This window comes from Grammomys surdaster, unplaced genomic scaffold (genome assembly GCF_004785775.1).
Source record: "Grammomys surdaster isolate TR1022 unplaced genomic scaffold, NIH_TR_1.0 272, whole genome shotgun sequence".
In the NCBI taxonomy this organism is placed as follows: domain Eukaryota; kingdom Metazoa; phylum Chordata; class Mammalia; order Rodentia; family Muridae; genus Grammomys; species Grammomys surdaster.
The window spans coordinates 940,021-951,160 of NW_021604713.1; positions in this window are offsets into that span (position 1 = coordinate 940,021).

Sequence of the window (11,140 nt, forward strand, 5' to 3'; positions counted from 1 at the left end):
GGTTAGGCCTATCACACTAATACCCCAGTTCCTGGTACCACCTTCTGTATTAGTTGGGGTTCTCAAGAGTTACAGAACTTACAAAATGTCTCTCTATATTGAGGGACTTTGTTATTATGACTTAGAGTCTGAAATCCAACTAACCCAACAATGGGCAGCTGTAGATGGGAAGTCCAAGAATCTAGTAGTTGTTCAGTCCCACGAGGCTAGTTGTTTCAGCTGGTATTCTGTATTCGGTGGAATCCTGAAAGAGTAGGTTGCAGCAGATGGGCTGGCAAGTAAATACAAGCAGGCAAGAAAAGTGAATCTTCTTTTTTCTAATGTCCTTATATAGGCCTCCAGCAGGAGATAAGTACCAGATTAAAGTGTGTACTACCATGCCTGGATCTGGGACTTTCTTGTCCCAGCTGACCTTGAACTCAGAGATCTCCTTGCCTCAGTCTCCTAGGATTAAAGGCCTGTGTACTACCTTGCCTGGGCCTAAGCTTTTCATGGCTACTGTGCCTCAAGCTCTCTATACTAAGATCCAGGTCAGAAACTTGTGTCTTCCAGCCTCAAGATCTGGATCACAGGTGAGCCCTCCAATTCCAGATTGTAGTTCATTCAAGATATAGTCAAGTTGATAACCAGGAATAGCCATCACATTAGCATTTTACTGAAATCCAATGTATTTCCATCAGTTCTAGAATGTTCTTTTGACATGACTGGGGATGTCTAGTCACTGATATATTTCTGTTAATTGTATCACATTTGGAATGCTTTTAGCTACAAGTATCAAGGTATCTACCTCAGTATCTAAAACAGAAGAAGATGTAATTTGTGGGTTTTGTTGCAAAGATTCAGAGGCAAGACTCTTTAGCATTGGTGCAGGTAGATGCCCAGAGGCCCTCAGGATCCCAGCTTGTCCATCTTCCTTATCTGCCATGACCCAGAGCTCATTCCTGTATGTCTAAGGTAGCCCCCACATCAACAGGTTTCATCCCACATCCAAGGCTGGATGAATCTTTCCCTTTCAGTGACAGGATCAGCATCCTTTCTCCCCCGAGTGTTGTCAAGAAGTAGCCATGTGGATACTCTCTTTCTAATTGCAAATGAAGCAAGGAAGACTCAGAAGGAAGTCTGAGGAAGTAGATGTCTTTCCATCATTTCCCTAAGCTAACAACAAATCATCTACTGAACAAGAAACATTACCCACCTAGAAGATATTTTGCCCAAGAAAGGAGAGGCATTGGTGACAGAGCCTGACTGTGTGTACCTAAAAGGGCTCTGTGATGTCTGAGACATGGAGCACTTTGTCCATCACCTCTTCCAACACTCTCTGTGCATTACAATGACTAGGGGTAACTTGAATAAATCAAGGATTTCTTATTTTCTTTATGTTTTATTTTTTTTAAAGCAGGACTTCCTCTTAAAGAAGGAAACTGGATTGGATTACTTGATTACTCCTCAAGCTTTCGTTGGGTCCCAGTACTATGATTTGAAGCCAAAATAAGAACATGTACACACGTACACATCTTCTATGATTAAAGGTATCTTGCATTGCGCTTCTTTTTGGGCCTGATTCAGGTTATGGTGTCTTAGATCCTCCAGCTTTGTTTCACAATAGCTACTGTCTTTCTCTTCTGCAGTTGTTTTTCTTTGGTCAGCAAACTAATCCATGCTTTTCCAGCCTAATAACAAGCAAGTGCTGCAACAATGGGCTTGACCTCATTTCCCTGTGAAGACAGAACTCTCCCTTACCTTCCCTGGTAATCTTAAGGTCGTGGGAAGAGAGTCGAGAGAACAAATTATGAGTTTCCTGGCTTCTCTGCCTCTCTGTCACCTGGCTCCAAGCATGGAAACTTTTGGATGTGGCACTAGAAAGTCAATCAGACATCCACTTGTGATCTGCAGCTGCTGGATGGACTTTCTCCAGTTTTAGATAAGTGAAGATAAGATTAAAAATTGAATACTTTGAATAAGTAAAAAGTAAATAAATAAATACTTCATGTATCAATTAGTATCCTCCAAACAACACCTGAGGCACATTAACAGGTTATGAAATAAAATCCGTGGGTCTTAGCCACCCCCCCCACCCGTGTGTATGTGTGTGTATTCATTGTATAAAATAATTGCTTCATTTGTTACTTAATACAGGGTGTTCCCAAAACCCATCTCCACCCAACCTAAAAGAGGGGACTTCCGCCCCTAGACCAAGCAGAAAGGGGCCACCCAGAACCCCCTCTTACTGGCAATCTGAATTCTTGCTTAGGCTGCGAGGCTAAGCACTGTAAGGGAATATAAATAAAAGTTAAAAATATCTCTCTGGGTTCCCTGAGGGACAAGCCTGACTGCATAGGGGTTGATGTCAAAAGTATCCCCTCTCCAGGAAAAAGACATCGGGATGGGTATGGCCCTCATGCCTCACTGGACAATGACAGCGGGACTGGAGCTGTTACAAGGTCCCCTTCAATTACTGGAGATCAGCCCTCTATCCCTGCCTTCACAAGATTAGAATCGCCACAGCCCTTCTATACTTAGAGAAGGGAGGAGATCTCAGGGGCATCCCTGCTTACACACTGAAGGCCTAAAATCAGCCATAGGCCTAAAATCAGCAATAGGCCTGTCATACATGTATACTAATACCAAGTCTTGGGTCTCTGTGAAAGAACATTGAAACAGATGGCTATAAGCTATCGTAAACAGGCAGCTTTTGTGGAAATTTACAAGCCTGAGGAGTCATAGACCTTGTAAATAGGTAGCCTTGGCAGACAATACCAACTTAGATAAGGGCAAGTGAATCATAGGCAGAGTCATAGTGACCTGTCCCCTGAACCTTCACCCAGCCAATACCCTGTTCTGAAAGATATCTGTATTCCTCCGAACACCCATGCTCCAGTGTCATTCCCTTCCCCACGTCCTGCCTTTCTGTGTTTATAACCCCTGTGTGAACAAATTATGATTTGAAAAAAAATAAATTATTAAAAATATAATTAGGGGCTGAAGAGATGGCTCAGCGGTTAAGAGCCCTGGCTGTTCTTCCAGAGGTCCTGAATTCAATTCCCAGCAACCACATGGTGGCTTACAACCATCTGTAGTGCAAACTGATGTCCTCTTCTGGTGTGTCTGAAGACAGCTACAGTGTACTCATATAAATCAATAAAAAAATTTAAAAAAAAATTGCCTCGTAACGACATTCTTATGTGCTCATATCTGCTCCCTGTTACTTCCTCTTGTCTCTTTGTCCCTTCATCAGGTCCTTTTCTTCTCCTTGCACATCATATGAATGCATAGATTTTAATTCATAGTTCATGTATTTTCAATGATCCCACCCCTAACCCTGCAACCAACAGGAGAAGGATCCACGAGAGATAAAGAGTGAGACTCCGTCAGCACACTCCAGCAGGTGCTAGATCAACACGTCCATAGTCTGGCCTCACCATTTATTTCTCGTACACAGTTAAACACAGTAAAACTTTGGAAAGGGCATTCTGCGTGACAATTACCCCAACAAACTTTAGGCATACCTACATCGAAACTCCCTTGCAAAGCAGCAAAGCACTTGTGACCTTTTACAGTAAGAATGAGTTCTATTGACTGATAAACAGCTCAGGTCAGGGCCTAAGGAGGAAAGATTTGACACGAGCACAAGGATGAGTTTTATGAACTGAGAGACAAAGCTCAGGGTGTGGGGGGATTCAGGATGGCTGGTTCCACAGAAGAGCAAAGAGATCATCAGGTTGTTCGACAACATCCACTCCAGCCTTCCATGTGACCTGGTCTCAGTCATTTTAGTCAGTTTCTCCAGTGATGTCTCTAATCTGCCTCCTACAGAGGATGAGAAATAAAACATAATATTTCTGAATATATCCTATTCAATTTAATATGATCATCAATATATGCCATATTTTCACTGATGGAAATGTAGAGTGATCCCTAACTAATGTAGGCTGTCGTGATAGTGCTTTAATAGACATGAACGAGGGCTGGAGAGCCGGCTCAGCGGTTCAGAGCACTGACTGCTCTTCCAGAGGTCCTGAGTTCAATTCCCAGCAACCACATGGTGGCTCACAACCATCTGTAATAGGATCTGATACCCTCTTCTGGTGTGTCTGAAGACTGCAACAATGTACTCACATATATAAAATAAATAAATCTTAAAGAAAAATTTTAAAAAACATGGACAATGTGCAAAGACCTCTATACTAACTTAGAACCCTTTGGATAACCCAGCAATGGTCATAGTACTAGGTCATATTGCTGCCCTATTGTGGTGTTACAAGGACCCTCCATATTGAGTCTCATAGTAATGGCACTAATTTACATTCCTACCAACAATGCCATATGGATTCCGTTATCCCCTCTCTCCTCACAAGGGTTGATTGTTGCTTGTTTTTCTGAAGAATAGAAAAAAAATAGAACAGAATAGAAGATACTGTAGTGGACATGATGCAGTACACCTGCAGTCCCAGCTCCGTAGAAGGCTGAGGTGATCATCACATGAGCCTAGAAGTTCAAAGCCAGCCTGGCCAGCATAGAGTAACTCTGTCTCTTAAGAAAGAAGAAAATAGCAGATTATGTGTTACCTAATAAGGTAAAACTTGCTTCATGAAACTTCTACTGCAAGTTGACATTTGTGTATATGGTTTAAGTCAACATAAAACAGATTTCTTACAATTAAAAGCATTAAGAAGCTTATTAAAATATCACACTGTGACCCATGAATGTAGACAGTTTTGTGTGTCAATCAAAACTTAAAAAATTAAGCCTCTGAACCAAATATGAATTCCCACAAGGGCACTTAGTTAGCTGTCTGGCAAATATTTGTTGGATTGAATTGATTTCTTTGTCTGTTTGCAAATTTATTGAATAAACACTTAGATTGCATCTGTAATATTGAGCCTTGCGTCTATTTGTTTATTATAGGGAGGACACCCACAGGTTGTCAAAGGTTAATGGAGGTCAGGAAAGGTGTTTAAAGGAAAAAAATTCCCAGGTGAGCACGAGGTGCCGTGGGTCATCAACAAACACCACCCTCCATTCCTTTTCAGTTCTGGCAACAATCTTCTCCTGGTCCAGATCTTTCCTCACAGTCAATGGGCACTGTGTCCTATGTCCCTCAGAGATGACATCACTGGTCCTGATCCCCAGTTGCCATTCTAGCCTTGAGTATTGAGCACTTTTCTTTGTAAGGTCCTTCCAGAAGGCTGCACCACAGTAGCTAGGCCATGAGGCCCATTCCTCCCCTCTGCCACAGGGCAGAGCTTCCTGTTGTCTGGAGTTACCATGGTGCTTCCTTTTTTTTTTTTTTTTTTTTAAGATAGGCCTGGAACTTATGAGCTAGCCCAGCTTGGCCTGGAAGTCATGGCTATCCTGTTTCAGCTTCCCAATTAGCTGAGATTATACAGGTGTGTGGCATTATGTCATAACATTAACATTGTTCTTAATGCTCAAGATACACCCCAAAGATCTTGTGCTGTACCCAGGAAACACAGCTTGGATCCAGGATATACCCATGGCTCCCTTCAGGATCTACACTTCCATCTCTCCTGCAGAGTTCTCCACCTGCCTGCCCAAGGTGGGGAGGTATATCAGTTGGAGAATGCAGGGATGACTAAACCTCACCTTTGACCTGCTGGCAGCCACCTATGTGAAACTTTGAAGACATGTTGAAGATAGGCTGGATAAATGCTACGGTCTAATCTCTGCAGCTTGGAGCTACAGGGGAGATCCAAGCTGAGACAAGCATGCTCCAGCCCCTTCTACTGCAGTCTGGAGTTTCCTGAACTTCCAGCAGTCAAAGAGTTAACACTTAGACAGGAAGCAGTTGACATTCTGAAAGTTCTGTTTCCTCTGCTGTAGGCTTGATCTACAGTACTCTGTCGAGGCCATTTGCCGGGCTTTCTTAGCCTTTCTCCCAATTAGACTCTTAGCCTTGGGCCTGCACTGTTTCCTTCTCCTCTGTGCCTAGATTTCTCCAGAACCTAGCAGTCTCAGGGATCATTAGTTAGGAACAAGCTACCTCCGTCGCCTGCCCAATTCACGTATAGTTCTTTCCAAGGCCCAAGAGTCACCGATAGGCCTGCGTGCCCCAGGGAACCGCAGCTGCTTCTATCTCTCCTTCCTCCATAGTGATGATTCATCGCTCCGGAGGCCACAGGAATGGCTCAAAGGAGAATCAGCCCTCCGAGAGCTTCCGGATATCTGCGGACACAGTAGAAGGGGAGTGAAGCCAACAGCTTCAGTGGTATAGAACACTAGAGCCCCCTAGCTAGATGGCGTTCACAAAGCATTGTGTATGAGTACCCTTGGTTGCGTATCTAAATGTCTTACCTCAGAACTACTCCAAATTTCCAGAATCTCAATCCAGACAGCTCAGGAGGGTTGCAAATCAACACTATCTACCCAGAGTCACTACTGCGATAACAAGATCCCCTCCAGGAAATGAGAGAAATCCCTGCTCAGTGCTAGTGCTTGCAATGTAGAAGAAGATAGGTCACTTTCCAGAATTCTGTCTGTCCTAATGAAACTCTTTGCTTAGTGGCAGGTATTTAGGCTGCTGCCTGGCTTTAGCTACCACAACGAAATTATTTTTAAGACGTTCTGGGAAGCTGGGAGTGGTGGCTAGAGAGATGTCGAAGAAGTTAAGAGCATTTGCTTACTGTGCATGCTTGCCGAGGACCCAGGTCCAGGCCCCAATACCTACACTAGGCAGCAGCTCACACTGCCTCTACCCAGGACCAGATAATCCAACACCTTCTACTGGCCTCTGTCGGTACCTGCATGCAAGTGGTAACCATAAACTCATGCTGAGACATGTACACACAAACGTACATACACATACATACATACACATACATACATACACATACATACATACACATACATACGTGTAAATAAGTATATGTTATTCTGCGATTCTGATCTGGAGCAAATCTCAGCTTTGCCACTGAATAGCATATAAAATAAAATTTTAAAGTCTTAGTTTACTCTTCTATGAAACAGGGTTGACATCACAGGCTACCTCATCAAGCTCTGAAGATTGGGTGAGCAGCAAGTGTTTATCCCACAGGAGGTGTTTAGTGAACACGCACTGTTGCTGTTATTGCTGTCAGTTCTGGGAATTTTTGGAAGGGTAAGGAAAGTTGAGACTAAGGGAAACGATATAGAAGTCAGAGATCTGAGTCCCAACTTCAAAGTAAAACGTAAAGAGTAAAGAGTGTGTCATGTGAACACTTCTTTGCTTGGTCATTTGAGAAACCATTAAACAATGAACTATAAACACACTAAGAATATGCACTCCACAGTCAGATATGCTCAGATCTAGTTTTCCTCCTCTCCTGACTCTTGGACAGATTATATAAGCTCTCTGAGGCTCATTTTCCTCGTGTCCAAAGTGGGGATGATAGCAGGGCTGTCCTGAGAGCTGAAGAAGCCTGTGTTGCCACTCCTCTCCTCTGGTCCAGCGACAATGCACACAAACGGTTCAGAGTATGCTTTGTAGGAGCCCTTATCACAGTGCACCATGGAGGCTCCCGCTACAATAAACACCTCATAACTGAAATGAGTCTTCTTGTGTGTTTTGAAACATTTGACATCTGGTCTCACTCTTGCATATAGCATGTTGTTAGTAAAAGCTTACAAGGAAATTGAATCAATGAATAAGTGAGACTGACAGAAAAACAGCAGGGATATATTAAATTCCTTTTTAAAAAAGAGTGTTTCATGTTTTCCAAGCTGGCCCTGAGCATACTGCAGAGCAAAGGATGGCCTTGAACTCCTGATTCTCAGTGCTGAGGTGATGGGTGTGTACCACCACACTCAGATTATGCAGTACTGGGGGTCAGATCCTGAGTGTTATGTATACTAAGCAAGTTCTCTCCTGCCACCATGCCTCCACTGCTGCTATGATCCTCTGCCGTGACTGAGACTGACTCTTAGCCTTCTGGAACTATAAGCCCAAATAGACTCTTCTATAAATTGCTGTGGTCTCAATGGGAATAACCTCCATGGATTCATGTTTTTGAATGCTCTGTCCCCAGTTGGTAGAACTGTTTTGGAACGATTAGAAGGTGTGGTCTTGTTGGAGGAGGGGCTTCCCTGGAGGGGCTTCTCTTCAAATGCCCATGCCATTCTGAGCCATTCCCAATTCTTTCTCTCTCTTCTTTCTCTGTCTCTCTCTGTGTCTCTGTCTCCCTCTCCCTCTTTATCTCCCTTTCCCTCCCCCCCATCACTCTGCTACTGCTCCAGCACCATGCCAGCCAGCCTATCTACTGCTTTCTGCCATGATTGTCATGGCTATCTGTAATGATAATTTTAAAAGGTTGTCTAGTTTTTCTCTGTTTGTTCTCCCAGGCTAGTTCCCAAATGAATGAGACTAGGACTACTAGATTTATTTAAACAAGCTTTACAGCACAAAACCTAGGCTGTCAATGATCTATTCTCATCCTCTAAGCTAATCTGGCCACCTCCCAGCCAAAATGCCTGAGATACTTACATTTCAGTACTGGTCTTGCTTTTTGGGCTTCAGGTGTCTTCTCCTATGATGTCTCTTCTCTCTCTCCTTCCCCTGGCTAGCAGAAGTCACACCCTATCCTTTCTCGTGCCCTGCCATTGCCAGAGAAGCTTTTATTGACAATGCATAGAATAAATGGTAAGCATTATTTACAGAAACTTGACATAGGAGCTATTTGGAATAAACATTACAATGCCATGTCTGGATTGCAATAAAGATACCAGGGCAGAGAACTCAGCATTTGAATAACACAAGGGGAATCTTTACACAGTGCACAAAAACATGCCTACAGCTAACCCTCTGGAATCATGAACTCCAAATTAAATGCTTTCTTTTATCAGTTGCCTTGGTCATGACATTTTAGAAAAGTACTAAGATAGTTGCCTTGGTTATGGTGTTTTATCACAGCAACAGAAAAGAATATAAGGTCTTTGTTCAATTTGGGGTTGAGTTTTTTGCAAGATGAGAGACATGGGCCAATTTTCACTCTTCTACATGAAGCTAGCAAGTTTGTCCAGAACCATTTTGTTGAAGATGCGACCTTTTTTTTCCCCCAGTGTGTCTTGTTGGCTTCTTTGTCAAAAATCACGTGGCTAGAGGAGTGGAGGCTTATATGTGGTCCTAAATTCTATTCCACTAGCCAGTGTTTCTGTTCTCATTCCAGTACCATGCTGTTTAGCATTACAGTATAACTTGAAACCTGGAATGGTGACATCTTCAGCAGGTTGATGCTGTTGTTCAGGGTTAGTTTGGCTATCCTGGGTCTTTTGTGTGTTCATATAAAATTTAATACTATTTTTTCAATACCTGTAAAGAGTTGCATTGGAATTTTGATGGGTATTGTATTGAATCTGTAATTTGTTTTTTCGTAGGAAGGCCATTCTTCCAGTATTAACCTTGCCAATCCATGAACATGAACATGATTGATCGTTCCATCTTCTTGTATCTTCGTTTCTTTTGCAAAGTCTTTCACTTGGTTATGTTTTATCTCAATATAATTTTTAGGGCTATTATGACTGGGTTTGTTTCTTTGATTTCTTCCTTGGGTCACTTGTGATTTGCATAAAAGAAGGCTTGTATGTTAATTGTGTATTCTGCTACTTTGCTGAGTGTGCTGAATTCTGGTGGAGTCCTGAGGAGTTAGCAGGAAATAGTCAGGGACAAGTCCAGAGGGAGAGATAACATTCCCAGGGAGCAGCTGCTACATAAAGAGAGATAACACCCGAGCCTTGCAGCTTGGAGCCAACCTCACTCCCTCTTGTTATCTCCTCGGGCCAAGGACTGTTCAGACCAATGAGACTGAATAATAGGAAAGAGGAGGAGAAGAGAGCCCAAGGTCCCTATAAAAAGACCTACTCAGAGGCCACTTGATGGACTACTAGTTCTCGAAACCCTGCCTATCACAGAAGGCACTTCTACGTGCTTCAATAAATGCTTACTGTCATTTTCTCTGAGTATTTACTTTGTCATCTGTTCCCAAGTGTTGAGTCTTCACACTTTTGGAAAAGATCCAAACCCTTAGACAGTGGATTCGGTTGAAAGTTTTCTGTTACAGAGTCTTGGTAGGGTCTTTTGTGTACAGCATCATACCATGTACCTGGCTTCCTCCTTTCCTATTTCTATCCCTTTATCTCACTTACTTGTCTTATTGCTGCTGCCTTGTTCATCTGTGAATCATGATCACCCTGATGTGATGTTCCCATTGGCGCAATAGTGCCAGGATCTCACAAGAGCAACCAACCACTTTCTGACTGGATTTAAGCTTGCTTCAGAAGTTGAAACCTGTGTTTGGCACCAATCCTGGAGCCAAGAACTTGTAAGTAGATATGCCACAGGCCCCAGAGGAGAACCTTCTACCATTATTTTCTGCTAATGCCTTGCTAAACCCATAGATAAGTGCATCTCAAGCTTCATCAGAAAAGCGTCTTTTGTAGTATGTAGTCGTTAACACAGAGACACACAACAAGTCAAGGTGCAGATTATAAAAGTTCTGCAGGATGCTCAGAGCTGTTTTCTAGATACAGAAGAGAAGTTGCACACATAAACTCAGACAGCAAGCATATACAAGACCTGCACAAGCTCAAGCCAGACATAAATCTGAACATGAGAGCAGAAACAGGCACAGCGTCTCACCCATAGCTAAGTAGATATTGGCAATTAATAGCTATTGGGAGAGGGAGAGTCATTTCTTTAAAGGTGCCATCCCTGGTAGATTGGCCATGCTCCATTGGAGGGCCAGATAGCCCAGAGTAGGTGAAGAGCACACCAAGTGTGCTTGATGGGTTTAAGAAAAGAAACGAAGAGGACACAGAGTTGGTAGAAGGCAATGGATCTAGAAGGCTTTTGGAGGGGGTAAATGTGAACAAAATACCCTGCGCAAAATTCTCAGAGAAATGGTGTTGGTGGCGGTGGGAGCTGCAGTGACTGAGACATAGACAACTGATGACCACAACGACAGCGACAGCCACAGTGATGGTGATGGTGATGATGATGATGATGAATAGCTTGGTAGTTATAATGTTTACTCTGCAAGCTTGATGACCTGGGCTCAATCCCAGGAACTCTCTTACCAAAAGTTGCTCTTCACATATTCACCATAACATTCACTTGTACTTACCTGTGCATGTGCACACACTCACACACACA